Source organism: Cavia porcellus, unplaced genomic scaffold (assembly GCF_034190915.1).
Source record: "Cavia porcellus strain 051 isolate PalLab524CR breed Dunkin Hartley unplaced genomic scaffold, mCavPor4.1 scaffold_1, whole genome shotgun sequence".
Lineage (NCBI taxonomy): Eukaryota > Metazoa > Chordata > Mammalia > Rodentia > Caviidae > Cavia > Cavia porcellus.
The window spans coordinates 88,055,769-88,077,074 of record NW_026947484.1 but is presented as its reverse complement, the minus strand read 5'-3'; the positions used below and the strand labels follow the sequence as shown (position 1 = coordinate 88,077,074).

Sequence of the window (21,306 nt, the reverse complement as noted above, 5' to 3'; positions counted from 1 at the left end):
CTTAGAAGCTTTCAAGTTCTTAGAACAAGTGAAACTTCCACTAAATAGAAATGCAATGAACTCTGGCATGCCAGGGAGGAAGAAATCAAGAGGCGAAGAGCAGTTGACTTGTATATAAGTACATAAAGTGGGGAAACCCGGAAACAAGGTATGATCTGCAGGGGGCCTAAAGAAGGTGCTAATACGGAAATCAGCTTCTTAGGATGATTAGTGTCGAGAAGACCTGAGACAATATGTGGAATGCAAAAGGTGTCCAATTACAGTAATGAGTCGCAAAGGTCAGAGTTTCAACCAGGAGTCTTGATTAGTTCAGGAGCTCAGAATTAGTAGAAAATGATGTCCCACAGGCAAGACAAATGGGCAGCCAACAAGGACATTGATTAGTTTTTATAATGAGAATAAATTAAGGAATCTAAAGGCAGCAAAACTTTCATGCTTAGAAATGCCAGCCCTCTACCCTTCTGCCGGCTGGGTGAGTCAGCTAAAATCCTGGTTCTCAGAAAAAGGGAGGAAAGGGGAAAAGGCGAGCTAATAGGAAGACTGTGGGAGCAGGGAAAGTGAGGAGGAAGAGAGAGATCACTCACTGTTAAGAATCTCCAATTAGAGCACATTCTTTTTCACCCCCAAATAGGCACATCAGTGAAAATTCTTATTCAGTATTTTTTGGCTGTGTGATCATTATGAAATGATTGGCCTCTAAATTCAGATTAAACTACGTAGAATAAAAGGAAGGTAGAAAGTTAAATAGATCTGAAGCTAGTTTTTAGTGTTAGGAAGAAAATAGCTGTACATTTTTTCCCTTTCCATTACATGCAAATAGATAAAGTAAACTTATAAATACAGAAGTTTAACTCTTTACATGATGACTCATTATTTTCAGTCCTTTATGTTGCACATCTTATAAAATTATGGCTTCTAAGGTGCAACACTGGATTGCAATTACAGATGATTAACCACCCATGAACTTTATGCAATCTTTTCTTTCCTTTTTTCCTTCGTTTCTTCCTTCTAGAGCAATTAAGTGCCTAATATGCATTAAGTTCTTAACTTTATGATTTTTACATCAAGTTCAGCCCATATTTTCTACTCAAAAGAAACTTGTAATACAAGGTGAAAATGTAAATAGATGGTTATCTCAGAGGGTAAAAAATACTAATCAAAGCACCCAAAGAGGATTATGCATCTAGCTCAGATTTAGGATATCAAGGAAGGATTTGGGGGAAGGAATCATAGATTGGTGGATGCTGAAACACAAAAATGAATGAAATGGAAAGTGCTGGGGAGGGCAATCGAACAAAAGAGTACTTCACCTGTAGAGTCCTTGAAGCAGAAGGACAGGACTAGTTAGAGAAGTAGAAAAAATACAAAGTGGTCTCAGAGTTGACCAAATAGTTTTGGTGTATTATGATGGGAGATAAGACAGGAGAGACAGGCTTCATGAAAGAAGGCTTATGTTACACTAAGAACAATGGACTTTATATGCAATGGTGAGCTATTAAGAGATATTTAATTGATATGGAGGTAGAGTTGACATGATCATGTATTTTTATGTTAGTAAGTTTTCTCTGTTAATGAAGATTGCATTGGAGGAAGCAATTGTAGAAAAAATGTACCTTCATTATCACTACCATTTTATCATAACATGAACTCTGTGTCCTAAGGATCCAAGTACTAGTAGCTGTCTACATAGGGATTTTTAGCAAAAATCTGCTATATAAAGGGATGAATGAAAGATTCAAATAATTAACTAATTTATCCTTGGTTCTGTTGTGAATAATGGCTTTGTTATTATAAATGGCTTTATGGTCATAAGCTGAAGCTATAAAAAAAAATTAATGTGCAAATCGATTTGCTGCCCCATAACCATTCCACTGTCTCAGCTGAAAAGTCTCCATGCCCTTTGAGTGATGTCTCTACTGAGGTCACTTTCAGAGATGGGATTAAATTGTTTGATTCAACTAAGGTAAAATTATCTTCTTTGAGCTTTTTATTAGTTTAGGAGTCACATAACGCAGTGCCAATCAGGGAGAAATTCAGGAATGAATTTGAATTTACCTGGACTGATTCTTTAATTCTTGACTTAAAGTTACTAAAATGTGATTTTTTTTATATATAGGACCAAAATTCCATTAAAACGTAAGCATCCTAACGTTTCTAAGAGGAAGAACTGATAAAATCTGTGCCTTGCATCACACCATTGAAAAGAAATCATGCAAATATCTGAATATTCACAAAGTATAAAACAACATGCTGGAAAGTGACTCTGGAAGATATTACTTTCATGGCCACACAAATCAGTAATAATAGAATGGATAAGTAAATCTTTATATACTAAATTTCATTTGATTTTGAGAAATACTTAGTATCTTTGCTGTTGAAACAGAACAAGGGAAGGCATTTTCTTAAAGGACAAAAGTATTTCTTACTGTAGTACTGTAGCTACTTTCCTCTTTGAAAATTTTAGTAAGATTTGGTGCAAAGCTTATGAATATCATCCTGTGTGGTAGAGGATGCCTATAATCCCAGCACTCAGAATGCTGAAGCAGGAGGATCACTGTGAGGTGGAGGCCAGCCTAGGCTAGATAGTGAATTTAGGATCAGCCTGAATACACCGTGAAACCCTGTCTCAAAACAATGCAAATTTGTTTTTTACTGTGGCTAACGCAGGTACCACAATACATTGCATTTGATAAATGAACACTTACTGAATGCACAAAGGGTCAACTAGGAGGAAACCGTGAAGTGAGTCAAAGCATCTTGAGTGTTTAGTGAACTGGAAGCAGATCACACACCTGGAGGTGGTAAGAAACCTGGTGTGAAGCAGCTATGTGGCCAGGCACGTCAGAAGTCCTAAATACTGGGTTCATTTTGGGAATAGCTATTTCCAAGTACAGTATACGTGACTCAAATATTGATAAAATAGCTTCAGGTTGATAGTTTAAAATAGCTATCTCACATTAAATTTATAAAATTGTTGAGTTTGTCTTTTTCACCATCTGCTGCAACTACAAATCTAGAATTAGTAATTGTTTTAAGACACTTGGGAAATGAATGAGCACATCAACAAAGCGAATAAATAAAAGGCAACATCAAGTTACATAATATGAAGGGAGTGCTGTAATTCACTCAGTATACTGAGCTCCTAGAAAACCAGTGAGCCAGTAGTATAATTACTTATCATTCATAAATCTTGCTTATTTTGAGTTTATAAATCTATTTTGGTTGAATATGGGACAGAAATGAATCACTAGCAGAATCCATTCAGGAAATTATAATTTAGGTGCATTTTGTGTGGGAAAAATAACTCAATCATTTTTTGCCAGTGATGGCCTATGTAAGGTTTATTGCACTGATCACTTTCTTTATATGGAAGAGGGAAAATAATAAATAGAGACTTTCATTTATCTACTGATTCAATTTTATGTAGATACTTCAGTGATGATAAAGTAGCTTCAAGATGTACATTGTCTTTTACTGGTTGCTTATAGATCTCAAATATAGACAGAACAATAGTTGTACTTTGAAGGCCTATAATGTTATGTGATAATTAAAGCCATACTCACATCAACCAAGAAGCATGTACTCGAAGATTCAGGATCTCACAGGACTCCTGCCAACAGAGTTATCACTGTCTTAGAGAAATCTTGTTTTAAAGATCACAGGACTTTTCCACCTTATTATCTGATAGAGCTATTCTGTTTATGTGACAGCCACACTGATGTGTCTTTGGTAATACACATCGGTATGGTTAGATGATTCTCATTGGCACAAACTTCATAGCTAGTTACTGCATTTATCAGTCAAATGTAGCGATGTCGATATGTTTTATTATTTTAATAATATTATCTTTTCACTTGCCTACCCTTATTTTTATGTTTGCACTCAATTTCATTCTACTATCATTTTATTTCCAAGAGTATTATTTGTTTCAGTAAAATAACCCTTTCACACAGAGAATCAAATGCCAATTTCTATTATGGGCATTACTTAGTGATGTGGTCTGTTTACCTGCACTTTAGAATCTCACTGTCAAGCCAATGCCACGACCAAGGATAAACCATCACAAAGCTTCTCACACAGCTTCTGCCCGATCACACGAGTGAGTCTCATGATCAGACCATTTCCTCCTTTGCTTCGTAATTCCACAGGTTACGTTTCATTTTTGTATCCGAGTTCATGGCAAGCTGTATTCAATGCAGTGGACTAAATCATCTTTTCAGATATGAATAATAAATGTTTTAATATGTAAAATGATGTTTGGCACACAGAAAAAGCTGAGCAGTGTTGTAGCTGCTTCTACCACAATGATTCAGCAGTATCATATTGCCCTCCAAAAAGCAATAGTGTTTTGCAATTTTAACTATTTACCAATCCAGTTATTTAAATACAGGATGACCAAAACTTGCATTTTTTCTGTTTTGTAAGATAATATTATAGGAAATATAAAAGTGGCAATTTTGTCAATCTTGTTCAATACAAGAATCGACTGACTGAAATGATACCTGCCCCAGCAATGCTTGGACCCTCAGTGTGGAACAAATACACTGCCCGAGTGACAGTGGGGTAAGCTGTTCAGTGGTCAGCCACTCACATCCTATTTTCCTTCCATTTCTCAGTGTTTTTCTTCTCATTTAAGATGCCCATTTCTTAACCTCTCATCAGCTGTTAGTACACGTTTACATAATGGTACATTCACGCTGGGGAGTTGGTGAGTGTGCAAATTTTAACACTTCCGCCTCCCCCTTCTTCTCCTCCCTCCACTTCTTTCCCTCTAGAGTCCACCTCATTTGCAAGAGATCTAATTCCCTGTTTCCAGTTACCTATCTTTTATTTTGATCTTTAAATTATTTATACTTTTGATTATTTCATTAAGCATTATGGTTGTAAGATGCATCCATTTTTTCTACAAATGTGTCAAATTTATCTTTTATGGCAACCATTTTTCCATATATCTATTGTATTTCTTCTTATGAGCAGAGGGTATTCAATTATTTACTTACTTGTTTGTTTGAGACAGGGTCTTGCTGTGTAGTTGAGGCTGACCTTGAATTCACTAGGTAGCCTAGACTGACTTGGACCTCCTAGTAATCCTCCTGTCTCAGCCTCCCAAGTGCTGGAATTACAGGAGTGCACCACCACACCTAGATGATTGGGTCTTTAAAAAAAAAAAACCCTGAAAAATATATTTCCAGAATTACAGGGCATGTTCTCTCTCTCTCTCTCTCTCTCTCTCTCTCTCTCTATATATATATATATATATATATATATATATATTCACACACACACACACATATATATACACACAGCGAATCATATATATATACAGAGAGAACCAAATATATATAAAAATTGCCAACATACCTTGAAATCTTGGAAATATATATATATATATATATATATTCTGAAAAAGCAAAAGCAAAGGTAAATTTTGTTTCATAGGTATAATGTTATACTTGTGTGCACTTAATGATCTTCTCTTCTGAAAGACTTTGAAGTCTATGGGGGCACGACTAGATGTTCACTATTACATCCCTTGAAAGAAGCACTATTTTTTAAAAATGAAGTGAATATATATATATATATATATATATGGAATAATCAATATATGCATGGACTATTAATATCTAAAACAAATACACCTTGTTAAAAATATAAAAAGATGGATTGAATGAATTTAGTGATAACAGCTATTTAGGTTTAGGGCTTAGTTAATTAGAATATTAGTGGTGGTAATGCTTTAGGGAAAATTTGCAAATTTAGTTTAAATATAATTTCTATGACAAAATAATGATACATAGGAAATCCTCAATTATATTAAAAGAAGAAAATAGATTTGAAAATCAAATCTGTGAAAGATTGATAACTCAGCCAACTGAGAGGATATCAGAAAAGACAAAACTGAAAGGTTTAATTGGCATAATTAGTAAGCTTTAACAAATAATAATTTAATATAATTCGCCAGTCAACTTATGCTTTATCTTTTTCTTAAAATGTATGAATTAAGTGTTACAGAAATAAAATAACACATATAACATAAATTAATAGTAGGTGAATTTTTGGGGAACATGCTCTATACAACTAAGGTATATTAGCATGCAATAATTTATGTACAGGATATTTATTGTTATTTTGCATTGGCAAAATATATCTGAGTTTTAGAACCGATGAATGTCAAAGAGGAAATGATTACATCAATATAACATTATATTGAGATAGAATATAAGTATTTGGGAATTTCAAAAAATAATGTCATATATTTAGGTATCGGTTTTGGAAGTACACATTTGAAATACATTTGAGTGAAAGAAAATCCAGACTAGCTTAGAAAGTATATAAATTTCTGTTTAAAAGAATCTAGAGAAACATTCTATTTTAAAAGAAGATGAAAATGTCAAAACAAAGAGAAAGCCATATTTATAACCAAGGTCTATGGTTAATATAAAAATAAATATCATGGGCCCCTTACATTTACCATTAGATTTTGGTAATTGCTTTTTTGGTAAAAGGTGAAAGATTTATAGGATCTGAAGAGAAATCAGAGTATAGTAATTGCTTATTTGGGTAGTCCTCAAATTGGGCTTTAGGTATCCAGCTGTCAACGAAGTGAGGAAAATCTGCTTCATTTCCCAATTTCTGTTTATTGCAACTTAAAAAGCAAACCAACTCAAGAGAAGCACAGCACACATTTCCTGCCAAGACTGGAAAGAAATTTCTCCCAAGTGTCCACAGTAAAGAGGACCCTCCGTAGCATCCCTGAACAATGTCTGCCATGACTTCTACCAACACGCACAGCGATGGGCCTCTCAGGTCTGTGTACTGTAGGGCTCTCAGGGCGGGCCAGCGGCATCCCAGCAGCCAACTGCAGGAAAAGCAGTAAGTTTTTTTCTTACAAAAAAGCTCTAAAATTTGTTAAGAAAATATAATATAAATATATCTTAATCTCTGGAGAGTTTGGAAGATCTAAGATCTGGATTTACAGTTACTAGTTTCCTTGAAAACCTTACTGTAATTAACAGTACATTTTCCATTTAAGTACATTATGTACCACATTACTAAATAAAGTCCACAAGGTAATATTAAAATGAATTTTAAAAAAGAAATTTACTTCGCAGGAGTAGAATAGGAAAATGCTAAAATACTACATCTGGACTAAGTCATTGAGAATTGGGATTTAAAGTAAAATAACAACACATTTATCAATCTCTTCAAAACTTCCCAACAGTTTCTGTTGCAAGTATATGTTAATGGACTACTTGTATGTTGCTTAGTAGCTATAAATTTATATGTATCATCTGTTTTTTATTCCTTTGATAACATTACGAGGTCAGCACCATACTTATGTAAAAAGATGTCAGCTACAAGTTTCAGTATTTATCTAAATGACTTGATGAATGGGCAACAAGTTTCACCGGGCTGGATAGTGGCCCTGGGATTTAAAGTCAAGAGAGTCTTAATTTAAACTTGTTTCAACTACTGCAGTATTCTAAGTAAATAGAAATTATATCTCTCTTTTTTAAAGTTTATGATTAGTATTTTCAAAATAAACTTTTTAGCCAAATTAAATTTGCCGAATGGTTTTCTTCTCAAAACCTGAGCTGGAGTGCTAGCTCAAGGATAGAGTACCTGCTATTATGCAAAGGTCATGTATCCTATCCCCAGCATCACAAAAATGTTGACATATTTTTTAAATAACAATTTTAATTATTAACATAAATAATGTTATCATCTGTAGCTATGGTACAAAAATCCTAGCTAATTACTTGGTAGATATCTGATGATTTCCTTTAATATACCAACATTCTATTTTCTGCAACTTTTCACAAATTCACAACACATATATCTTCATGAATATATGCCACTCTGGGTATTCTCATGTTGGCCAAAAGTTAGTATACAGCATCCTTAGCTCAAAAGCTATGCTTAAACCAATGACCTCTACATCTGTTCTACAGTACACTAGGATATAACTAGAGACACTTTCACCAAGTACATATCTTCCTCAACAAAATGCAAGATTAAGAAATTTTTACAAATATTTAATTGTTGTCCTGTCCTGGAAAATCATAGTAGTCTATGTGAAATTTTCTCTCTAGAGTGTACAAGATCTTAGCACATTAAACAGAATTATTTTTCCAATTTCATTTCATTCTCCTGTTCAAGATTATCCCCTTTTCACCCTCCCAGAGATGGCTTCATCTTTCCCTGTGTCTCCAAGGGCCACAGGTTGGTGGCACAGCACATTCTTCTGTGCAGACAGAGAGACAGGGCATCTCTGATGATGGTATATTAAAAAAGATCAGTGTCTGAGATCATCAGGAAATGATAGAAATTTCTTACCTATATGAAACTTTTGTTGGTTATTAGAGATATTGTTTCCTCTTGCCATTCTTTGTAGCCATATACTAAAGTATTTGCTGTTACTTTCACTTTAACAAATAAAAATCAGCAGTGAACCTTATAATCAGGCTCAGCTTTTTCAGACTTTCAACAGCCACAAACCCCATTTATAAGTAGATAATTAATACTCTATGTTTTTAATACCTTGAATATCTACAAGGTAGATTTCATAGAAGTTAAACTATGTATGAAATCAATTGTCTGCATTTGAATTCTAGCTACATTGTATTTACTGGTCATGTGACATTTGGCAGCTCACTCTTTTTTCCATCTGGGATGTGGGACATTTGTACTATCAGTATCAGAAGGTTAATTGTGAGAATTAAGTGAATAACATATTTTTTTTTGTCTTTTTCATTTTTATCAGTACCAGGGATCAAACTCACGACCGCACGCTTGCAAGCAGGCGCTTATGCCGCTGAGCTAAATCCCCAGCCCCGTGAATAACATATTAAAGATGTCTACCATAGCACCATGCACATAGTCAGTAAATAAAATTTTGTTGCATAATTCTATCAACCATTTGCCCAAATAAATCCTGTATTTTACATCCCAAATTATATTAGTGTTTCTATTTGGAGTCCATTTTCCAGATCTAATGCTTGGAATACTTTTCCCGCTATGGCCTTTTGCTAAACAACTGCATGAATTTTCTACCTTCAATGCCTTCTGAAGTTATAGATAAACATTTGTAAATTGTCCTTATTTCATGTACCGTGGCAGAAAAACTTTTGCCAGATTTAGTCCAGTTCTCCATATAAGATCCAGACTGAAATTATTCTCTTTCCCTCAGAGACACATCCCTATAGTCCAGAAGATTAGAACTAGAGGGATATGATACCGTGATTCTACCATAGAAAGTATGGGTTTGCTCTTAGCATCACAAGTTATATATTGTCTCTAACAGCCAATATTTTCATATCCAGAATCAACTCTCCACTCTCTTCCACTCAAGAAGAACAGTGATGATAGTGAGCAAGTCAGGAGCCTGAGGAGGAAGCTCAGTTGGGACAAAAAAAGTAAGAACATTCTAGGAAAACAAGGACAACTTGGTCACCCTAAACCCTAATCTGGTACATGAGTTGGATATTTCTGGGAAATATGCTCTTTCCTGGCTTGAGGGGTTGGTTTAAGACTAAATTTTTTGCACTGGATCATCCCATTTTCTGGCATTGAGCACAGCCCCGTGACAGGGTGACTTACCACTGCAGTGATCCGCAACCTTGCGAAACATGGTAAGAGGGTGACGTGAGACGTGGGCCTGGCTGCTAAACCAGAGTCGAAATTCTGCCTGCCTCCAGGATCCTTGTCATGTGAGAACTTGTTTGAATCATGTTAGCGGGACTCCTTGTTCTCTGTATGCACACGCTCTCAGTCACTTATACCATAGCCCTAGAAGCTGCATAGGCTGACTTTTGTTCTTCATCTCAAAGTGCCCCAAGATTCAGCTTCAAACCGTTGTTGTGAGCTGATCCAGTTTTCTGTTTTGTTTAGCTTGTTATGGCCACACTCTCAATCACAGCCACCCCCCATCATTTTTGGACTGCAGACTGTCTTCCGAGCTCCGATCAGCACTCCCTCAAGTGGATGACAAGTCTGGAAACTCACATCTTGGTGCCATATGTTGCTGCTTGCTGACAGCAGTAGCATCTCCATTGCCTGGACCAATTCTTGGGGTACTGTGTTGATCAGGGCTGCTGCTTGGACCACGCCTACTCATCTCAGAAGAGGAGGGAAATCAAGCAACTTTGAAGTCACGTTCATTGATTTCTGCTTACATAGTATCACAATATGAATGATTAATGCTTGATAATCAAATTGAGCACAAAGTGACAGAATATCATTGTATCATAAAACTCTGGAATGCTAAACATGCAAATTTTCCTTTATTAACATCTGATTATGCAGAAATACATATTTCATTTGATGATCACGGTGATTGGTCCTGATGACTGCTCTTAAAAATGGCAGCATCCCAGGCTCTAACTCCAAGTGATGGAACCAAGCCTGCCAAACCCAGTGTATTTTTAAGAGCAGCTAGGAATGCAAATGCTGTCAGACTCACTTTGCTCTTTTTCCGTTGGCTCTTCCTGAGAGCATGTGTGACTTTCTGAGAGCCAGAGCTGCACATGTGGGTCCTGGCAGAACTGTTTTCTGTGCCAGACTCCCACAAGGCTCCAATGGGGCTCAGACTTCTCTCAAGTGTTCTCACCTGGCTTCTCAGCCAACTGTTTCACTTTCCATTTTTATTAAGAGAGTCAAGTTGGCAGCAAAAACTGCACTTGTTCTCATTTTGAAATCATTCTTTCCACTACCACATTACTCCTAGCAATTGATAGAATGTACGTAAGTCTAATAGGTTGGTAAAAATAACTGTCTGCTGATAGGAGGCGAAGTCTACTTCACTGGTGCAGTCTATGATATGGAATTGCTTATCGTAGACACTGTCTACTTTTGCAGTGTTAACATGGAAGGTGTCCAGGTGGCCAGTACACAGCTGCACACAGGAGAACACTGTGCACCGCAGTGGCATTGAACACTAAGAAGCAGCACTTTGATTCCCTTCCTGAGCACATGATACCCTAGCAATTCCTATAATGTTTAAAATAGTGGAGAGAGTGCCTATCATGAAAATAAGTTATTACTCAATGATCAAGCATATTTGCAAGAAGCCAAAGGCTGGTACAAATATGTATTCAGTTTTCAGTTAGATTGAAAATTAGGCCATGCCGAACACACATCAACTGTGTATAAGGAAATACGTCTTTAATGAGCTTCTGGCAATATTTCCTACCTGCGTTCATTTGCTCTGTATCTGCTCTCTCCTTCTACTTTTCTGCTTGGGTCCTTGTCTGGTAATTTACTTCTTGTTTTTTTACCTTTGTTACTGGGAGAGATGTACTGTCTTTTTTCTTAGGGCAGTCATCTTCCCATTCCACCAGGGGAATCCTCTGAGTTTCCACAAGGCACTTTGCTTATCTAAGACGTATCGGAAAATATTTCACAGTGAGTCCTTTTGTTTGTCTTTTCCAGTTAACTGAGCAAATTCAGGGTGCACATCGCATTCTTCTCTGAATCTTTGTCACCATCTGCATTGCCCTACAAACAGTAAATATGTGGTAAGTTTATATTATATTGAAGCACCAAAGAAACATTATTCCATAATTTCCTTGCCAAAAAATTTACACAAATATTTACAAACCTTGCAAGATGGTTAGAATAAGACCTACATATACAACACAAAATGAAGGAAAAATGTGGCATATTGTCTAACCAAATGTGCATAGAAATACTAGTTTTGCATTCTTTCCTCTCCTATTCTTTTTACCTGTTCCTGTTTATGGTGAAAAGATTGCCTTTAGCATGACAGTGGGGAGTAGTGAAGAGATGCTGGAACAAACCGCCACTTTCCACAGAGTTTATAAATCATTATATGTAATGGTCTGTACAGATTTGAAGAAAAAATTAAAATTCAGAAATACTAAGAGCAAACTAGGGAAGGCAAGAACTTCAATCTGTTTACTTGTACCCTTTACAAAATAACCCCTTTTCACAATATGGTTTTCCAGATCCATTTATTTCTATTTCCTTATGTAGTAGTACTAAATATTAAAGTGATTTATGATTATTAATATTTTTTATTAAGTTATCTGATTATGAAAAAGTAAACATTGGGCCAAATTACAGATGAAGCTTCATAACTAAGATAATGTCAATAAAAATTGTGGTTTTATTTACTGTATTGCAGGATCAAAATAATTGGAAATTATTCACATTATTTTATATATTTAACATTTCGTAAATTAGTTTGAGGATTTCTTTCAGTGTTTCAGATTCTAGTGTATGCATTTTATTATATAAAAAGCAGTTCGTTTTTGCATGCTTTCTCAATGACTGTCTCATGATTGCAGTGAGATGGTAATCTAGCCAAATCCTTGCTCTCCAGATGGTTTATAAAGGTTTGGAACATTCCATCAATGGAAAAATTGACTGGCTAAAAAGAAGTCTCCTATAATTCTCATTTTAGTAAGAAAAACAACACTGATTTTCACTTTTTATTTCTCTTTAAGTACCTTACAGAGACCCCTTTACAGCTTAGAGCCTTTGGTGCTTTTCAATCTAGGATATAGGTAGATTTATTTTTTTTGCACTTTTAAAATGATTTTTAATCATGGAAAACTTTAAGCATTCAAATCAAAAGAGGATAGTGTACACCCAGATATCCAACAGTAGCACCAGTAATGCTCACTCAACTCATGGCTAATGGAGTTTCTTCTTAAACTCTTACCCATTTGTCTTAACCCATCTCTTAAAGTCGTATCTTTTAATTCCTTATACTTCCCCGTGGGTCCATAAAAGATGAAGTCTTTCTTTATAATCATCTCTACAGTAGTGATCAGTTCCCTTAATTTAACTTAGGTAGTCCAGTGCTTACTTTTACCTGTTAGGGAAGGATGGGAAAGGTTGATCAGTGGGTACTGAGTCAGACAGCACCTGGCAGTGGCATTCACCACAGTTTTTAACTATACCTCTTAAAGATACTGAGGAAAGAGGACTTTCACAAATGCTTCAGAATGTGGCAAGAATGATGGGATACATGTATTCAAAGTGAGGGAGAGTCATTTGAGGGAGGTTAGTGGCAATGATATTTTTAAAAATATGTTGTATTTTGGATCAATTCTTATAAGTTAGCTTCCTTGGTTCTAGAACTTCCTATAAATGAATTCCTACAGTGCACACATAGTCATCTAGTGCCTTTTATCGTAGGCTCTTTTCTTTCTGGTGGGAACTGTTCTTTTTCTATTGTATTATGTATCCTACACACACTGTTAATTTTTATCCTCAGCCATAGGCAGCCTCAGGAGTCTTCAAGAAGAGTCTGGGGCTGCTCCTGCATCTCTCTCTCTCTGTCTCTCTCTCTGTCTCTGTCTCTCTCTCTTTCTCTCTCTGTGTCTCTCTGTCTCTCTCCCTCCCTGTCATCTCTCAAGACTTACTACTGTCTTCTTCATACTATTTTGGTCACTGCTCTCTGCAGTTTCTCAGCATTTCCACACATGCGTGATGCTCTGCCACTCAAAGGACCACCACCACTCCCAGTGGAAATGGTGAGGCCTGTGCCTACCCAAGGACTTCCTCTTAGCTTCTACTAAGACTGGTTAAGACCTGTGATGCATACCACGCTGAAACTTTAGAGATTTTGAGTTTTCTCATCTAAATCCTCTGTATTGCTATGAAATGAAGGCAGTGATATGGTAGATTTGTGAAGATAGCATTTTAAATTAATTTTATAAATGAGATCGTGTTTCTTTAGCTAGGATTCAACCAATTTCTGGTGTCATATTTAACGATAGAAACTGGGTAAGGCACTCAGCATCTTCTTTCTTCTTCATTTAGACTCATTTTATGCAAGTATTTATGCTACTTTTTCCCCTGGGGAGAACAAATATAAGTAATTTTCATTTTTATTTTCCACTGAGCTGTACTAAGTTCTTTTAACAGACTCCAATTGGCAGTCTAGGAGCAGTAAGTGTTCATAAACATATGCACCATTCCAGGGGCATTTCTGGTATTTTATCTTTGTGCTTTACATTTCTAAATATCTCTCAAATAAGGAGGGATTTTAAAAAGTTACTTGGACACGTGTACTGACTGAGAAGTTTTGTTATGATAATCTTAAACATTCCATTCTTTTCCTGTTTTATAAGGGAGGAGCAGAAGGTGAGCAAGTTAAGAAATGAAAATGAGATATTCCCTACTGCGGTCCTATCATTTCATGCTACTGTACTGACAGAACCAGAATAAACAGGACAGAGCAAACATATTTCTCATTTCCACATTAAATGTAGTAGATAGCTTTTAGTTACTGCAACAAAACTAGGCACACTAACTATATAAGGAAAAGAAATGTATTTTGCTTCCAGTTTTAGGACCTCAAACCTGCACTAATTCAGTTCTGGTGAGGGCCATTGGATTCCGTCACATCGGGCCATAGGCAATTGAGAGAGTGAACATAGGGGTGACTGATCATAATATCAAACAGTAAGCTAGAGAGACCTGGGGGGAGCCCACCCAAGGTTTTTGTACCAGACCTCTGATGAGAACTACTACTGTGTCACACAAGAACCGACTTAATGCCCTGTTAGACCGTAACTCCATTGATCTAAGAAATTTTTTGAGGCCCTACCTCTTGAAGCTCCCACAGTCTCAATGCTGCCATACTGAGGACCAGTCCTCCAACATGTGAACTTTTAGGGGGCAAATAACATCCAGACCTCAGGTAAAATATTAAAGTTATTTTTAAAATTCTACTTTGGAATAACAATGAATGCTGGATTCAATAATATGATCTTTAAACAAAATTCATTCTCTTGAGCTATTGATTGGGGATGAAAATGTTGGTGTTCCCTACAGTGAACAATCTTGTAAGACTCGAGAGGATAGGTTGAAGTGTCATGTCAAGAAGAGAAATGAGAAGTTTGGGGAATTAAGAGTTCAATGAAAGGGGATCAGGGATTTAGTTCAGTGGCTCAAGCACTTGCCTGGTAAGCGTGAGGTCATGAGTTTGATCCTAGGTATCGAGAAAAAAAAAAAAAGGAAAATTTTTTGTTTGAAATGGTGATCTGAGTACATCTTTGACCTCATCAGAAAGGTATCTCTAGCTGGCAGAAAGGGAGAAAATCTTTGCCCATTACCTTTTTGATGGAAGCTTAATATTCAGAGTTTATAAAGAACTCGAGAACAACTAACTGACCAAAATGAACCAGTTATCCAATCAATATAAAGGCAAATGAACTAGACAGATACTTCTCAAAAGAAATAAAAATGGCCAAAATTATATTAAAAAATGTTCAACATTGGTTGCTGTTATCATCAGTGGCCCTCAAGCCTCATGCCATTATGGATGTAACCAAATTTAGCGTTTGTGATTGGTTCATTGTCTAGCGTTCAGATTGGTGATATGAGTGCTATATCTGCCTAGAGGTGAACCAGGATATGATGCAATGGCAGGGAAGAAGATGTATCTTTCTCGTTTGGTTTTGCTTTCACTTTTGCTGTTTATAGTGGCCATGAATGGCTGCTCTGTCACTTTATGCTGTCTTGGAGCCAACTGAATATGGATTGAAACCCCCAAGAAGTGTAAGAAATAAACCTTCCTTAATTTTGGGCATCAGGTATTTTGTCTCAGTGAAGACAGAAAAATAACTAAGGCATTTGCCATCAAGGAAATGCAAATCAAAACTACACTGAGAGTCTATCTCACCCCAATCAGAATGGCTGCTCTTGAAAATACTAAAAAACGATAAATGCTGACAGGACTATGTGGGGAAAGATAACTCTTTACACTGCCAGTGGGAATGTAAACCAGTACAGCCTTTGTAGAAATCAGCAGTTCCATCAAAGGACTTCCATCAAAGCTGAAAATAAAACATTATCCCGTGAATGAATCAAAGTTAGCACGTTACAGTGATAACTGCATATCTGTTTATTGCAGCAATTTTCACAGTAGTTAAGTTTTAGACTCTGTCTAGGTGTGTGATAATGCATATATAGGTAAAAAAATATTGTAAATACACATAAAGAAATGTTATTCAGCCATAAAGAAGAATAAAATAATTGCATTTCAGGAAAATGGGTGGATCTGGAGATTGTGTTGAACGCAATAAGTCAGACACAGACAAGTATTCCTCTCATACGTGGAATCTGGTACGGAGGGAGATTACATGAAAGAAGAAAAAAACGCTTGAGAAAGGAGAGTGTGTCAGAGAAGGAGGTATGTAAGAGTAAGGGAAGATGGTGCGGGGCGGCTATGATTAAGCTTACTGTATGTGTGCATGAAGATGTGCTAGACTTAGTATGCTGTCTAATTAATATGCACTAATTGAAGAAGGCATCTCCAACACCCTTTTCCACCTGTCAGGGCTTCCTGAGGTCAATTTGCCCCTCAATATCAAATACCTGGAAAGCAGTATTAAAACTTTCTCCTCCTGCGTCTTCCTCCTTTCAGCTTTCTCTTGAAATCAGAGATTACATGTTATTCATCTGTACAGAGTCTAGCATAAAATGGACTTTCAATAAATACTTGTTTAACTAAATACCAGTTTATTAAATTTGTGGTATATTATTTTATCTATATCTACCTATATCTATTTATGGCGGATAGGTTTATGCTGCTATAGTACATGAATTATGCAGCAAGATAATTAAATGGCAATTTCTTAGGGAATGTTTCACCATAGTATATAATAAAATGCCACGTTCCTATGCAAAATGATCCCAAGTGATGGAGAAAACTTTGAAAAGGCTGCACAGTATGCTAAGATTAAAGAAGCAGTGATCCACAAAAACAGTCATCCCCACGTTAGGGAGCTCTGGTTAGAAAAAAGTCTTTGGTTGCAAATGCACCAAAGCAAATGGCCCAAGAGGGAGAACAGCCTTATACGTAACAAAGAATCTGTAAACGAGAGCAGCATTATTCCTTCCCCAGAAAAAGATACTGAAGGCTGTCGTCAGTTGCTTGGGGAAGAGAATGAGGCGCTGACACTTCCCAAGTATAAAAAGTTCTCATTCTGACTGTGTGCAGGCAGAAGCAAGCTCTGTATGTGTTCTCCTTCACAAGTGGTAAACTCCTTCTGATTAATGCTATACTACCTTCTTGAAACCCCAAGTTAAAGAATCCCCGCATTTACTGTTTAATCTATCATGGGAGATGATGAAACTTTTAGTGCTCAGAATGGTATGCAAATCCTAAAGCACTTTATTGAAATATTGAGCCCTTCAACCGGTTTTTCCTTTATTCTGAAGGTGTGGTATACATTCCACATTACACCAGTGGCCTGTTTTTTTTTTTTTTTTAAATATGTAATTTCAGTGCAATTGTCTTTGGTTCACACTCTGCAAGATGATGGGATTTTAGAGAGTTGCAACAAAACATGCAATTCCAATGAGTCTATTTTAAATTATTTTATTTATTACTTACAGAAGAAAATCAGTGAAATAAAATTGCTCATTTATGTAATTCCTTAAAACACCAGAGCAAAAATTTGATCAGATTTTAATTTAGATGTAGTTAGATAATATAGAACACACAATGCTTAAATATCTAGTATTTCTTCCTTTTTAACAATTTGTATTATAACAAGGTAATGTATTTATGTTGTTTCAAGTATCAAATGTTAAAAATTTAATGTAAAAACAAGAATTCTTCTGTCCTGTCATCTACTGCTTTAATTTTTTAATTTATTCTATTTATATCTATGGTTCAAAATTATACATTCTGTCTATATAATTTATTTCACATTATGGATGCTTAGGTTTAGCGTGCTCTATCACACGTGCCTTTTCCCCTTCCTGTATTTTTTTCTGATAAAAAAGACGATAATGTGGTTAAGGCGCTACTCAACCTGCACCTAATGGCGACTAAGTGCATGTGGGTCGTGGCTCATTTAGGTGCCACACGCCAATTGCATTTCACTTCCTTAGAACTTGTTTGTTGTTTTCTTCCCCTCTTTCCAACTCTCCTGGTTTCCTTTCTCTTTTGATTTGCTTAGTTTCCTGTGCTCTTGTTACTTTGTAATTAAGTGTTCCAAAAGCCTCCAATGGAATTGTGAGTCCTTCTCAGTATTATTTCATGTACAGTCAAACATCAGAGTTCCGTGCTTTCCTTTCCCCTCTGGAGTTCTCATTCCTATCCAAACCATGGTGACTGTGGTCCAGCCTGCACTGCCAACCTGGCTATGTCCTGCTTATTCCTCCAGGCATTTCCCCAACATTTACACCAATGCATTTACAAGATAATGTCAAATATTTTGGTTGGCAATACTGGGAAACATCCTCCAAACTTCACATTCCCTAGTCTCCCATTACTTATAATATGATGACGTAACACACCTGTGACTGTGTTGCCGTTCATGGCATGGTTGAATTTAGAGATGGGGAGATTACTCCGGTGAGCCTGATCAATCACATGCTATCTTAAAATTAGAAAACTTTCTCCAGCTAGGATAGAAAAGAAATGCAGAAGGGAAATCGAATTCTAAAATGAGTCAGACTTGGTGCACCATTTGCTGGCTAGAAATTAAAGGACAAATGAGGAATGCATTTGTGTATGAAACCACATGGATGAATCTCAGAAATGCTTTGTTGGTCCAAAGAAGCCCAAATGCAAAGAGGCCATGTCTGTAATCTCATTTATGTAAAGTCCAAAGAGTATGGAAAACTAATTTATGGTATTAGAAAAAAACTGGTTCTGAGGACAGAATGGAGACTCCCCTAAGAGGCCTCTCTAGGAAAGTATAAAAAAGGGGCTTTTAATTTTGGTGATGGTTTCATGAGCATCTGCAGTTGCAGAACTCAGAACCAAAAGGCTAATATTGGTGCATCCAAATATTTAACTTGTTTAAACTGCTAAAGCTTCAATATTTCCCTACCAGTTCATATTGTATCATCACAAGTTAAGTCATCAGGGAAACCACTTATCTTGTCTTTTAGTGTAGCTACGTAACTCATCCTCACAAAATATATACTTTTTGGAGAACCAGAGTTAATTCTAAGCAACAACCCTCCTTCTGAAGCAGACTCCTCTTTTACTGTTTACCTAATTATTCTCAATGTGTGGTTGTCTTACAACTTGAAAGGCATTTTATCTTTCCTTAATTAAGTAGTAAACATTCTAGAATATTGTTAGGAGCAATGTGTTATCAAGGTTTACAAATATATAAAACACATTTGAAATATAGTCTTAAAATCACTTCAAGGGCTATAATTATAGGGTGGATCTATGAAATATGTTTATGGATACATACACTAAATTAAAAATGAAAGATAATAAAAAATAGTTTAGCCACAGAGAGTAGCAATTCATAGAAGTACAAGCAAATATCAGGAAAAATGGGCTTTGTAAAGCGTCAACGAGATTTGCTCCATTTTGCCATCCAGAAATCTACTCAATCTGTTTTTAATTAAAACCAGCTTCTCTAGTTTTAAGCTAATCCTTGAGAAGCAGAGACACAAAGAACAGAAGGGAAAGTGGTTCTCGTTGACAGACGATAGAGTACAATGTCTGTGCTTTTCAGTTTATCGCTTATTAATTTCGGAAGTCCGGATTATGATGGATCTGTGATATTTCGTTTCGGTCTTAAATAAGGGACTTTGACTGTCAATAGGAACGGCTCTAATTTAACTTTGGACTTCAGTCTTTTCCCTGTCACAGATATAACTGAAGATTTGGTTGTAGGCTGAATAATAGGACCATTCAGTATACTCATGACTTACAAACTAAGATGATTTGGTGCTTGAGACTTCAAAAGACTTGGATTCTGAATGCCTGATAATGTTGTTCTTGAAAATAAGCCACCATTGTGCTGACTATGCACATTTTACCATCTTTCCTGGCTTAGGATTTAGATAACAGTCAGCCAACAGGATCTCTGTTTATTTTTGACAGGCACTGCCTATAGGCACCTACTGTTAACATGCTGTCAGAATGAGAGTGGATATAATAAAAAATTGTATTTTTAAAAATTGAACTTCCCATCAGCCCCATACACAGTATAATACAAGCTCTCCTTTACTAGCTGTGTGACCTGAGCAAACTTCTTAAACCTGATGACCCGGGCTTTGCTAAAGCATGACTGCGAAGTGAGACAGCATGTGCATTTATTATTTTTATCATTGAGATACAACTTTGGTGTACATTGAGAATTGTCATGGGTTTTAAGTTTCTATACCTAAAGTACCTAAATTCATGCCATATGAAGTAGATGCCAAGGCCTCTCTGCCTTTCAAATTCTAACTCCTACCAGCATTTCCCATGCCTCATTCTCAGCCCCATGAGAAACCTAGCTCTTCCTTTGACTTTCAAATTTGCCTCATTTGTAAATCAGCAGCAGTTGTTTTCTAAGCATTTGTGGGTGTTTAAAGCAGAGAAGACAAGCTATCCACTGAGGTCTTGTGGTTTCCCTTTCACAGGGTTAGTAATTGTTTTTGAGAGTAGCTGCAGAACCAGGGCACAGTTCCTAGTACTAGTACTATTGGGCTCAGTTTCTACACTTCTATGCAATTTTCATTCTCGTTTCCTCTGGGATTCTGTGGTGGAAAAGGACAAAGTCCCTGAATCTGCAAGTTGTATAAGAGGAGAAGGCAGCTATTTGATCCCCATTTCTCTCTCAGTCTTCACTAATTCTTTAAATCACTGATGAGCTAATAAATGCTGGGAATAAGATGCTACTCTCACAGTACTTAGTGTTTGGTGTTTAGTGAAAGATTATTGAATGCGTAGCGTTTTTTAGGGACCCTGCTACATTACCCTTGTGTCTTTTATCATTGTAAACCCTCTCCCCACAACAACTATTTGCATAGGGATTTTGATGCTAGTCAAATAAAAATATTTCAAGTATTCTATATAGAATTAATTCAAGTATTCTATATAGAAATCTGTAGATTGTACTACATTAGGTGCTGTACTTTGTGTCTTAAGTGTTTCTCCAAATTCCCAAGTGTTTAAGGCTAGGTTTCCAATATGTAGCAATGTTGGGGTACAGTAAGGCCTGAAGTACATGGCACCTAGAGAAAGGATGTTAAGTCACTGCGCAGGGACCTGATGTTGAAGAGGATATCAAAATGTTGTACTCTTCTCTCTCTTGGTTCCTGGCCCAATCAGGTGAACAAACTGTTTCTGTAAGCATTCCCTCTGCCGCTATAGACCCAAAACTTCACGGCCAAGCAACCATGGACTGAAGCCTCTGAAACTATGAGCCAAAATAAACTTTTCCTCTTTAGTAGTTGATATCTCAAGTACTGTTTTAGAGGCAGTAAGCTAGCTAACAGTAAGTCAGGAGAGAGAAAGTGTTGGAGCAGAAGCACTATGAACAGACAAGTTAGGAGACCCATTTGTGTTTGGAAGTACAGAGA

At 36.4% G+C, this 21,306-nt stretch overlaps 1 pseudogene; it reads left to right on the top strand.

The window, feature by feature from the left end:
- Window positions 1-21,306, top strand: part of LOC100717199 (heterogeneous nuclear ribonucleoprotein M-like) — a 52,717-nt pseudogene that overhangs the window by 8,513 nt on the left and 22,898 nt on the right.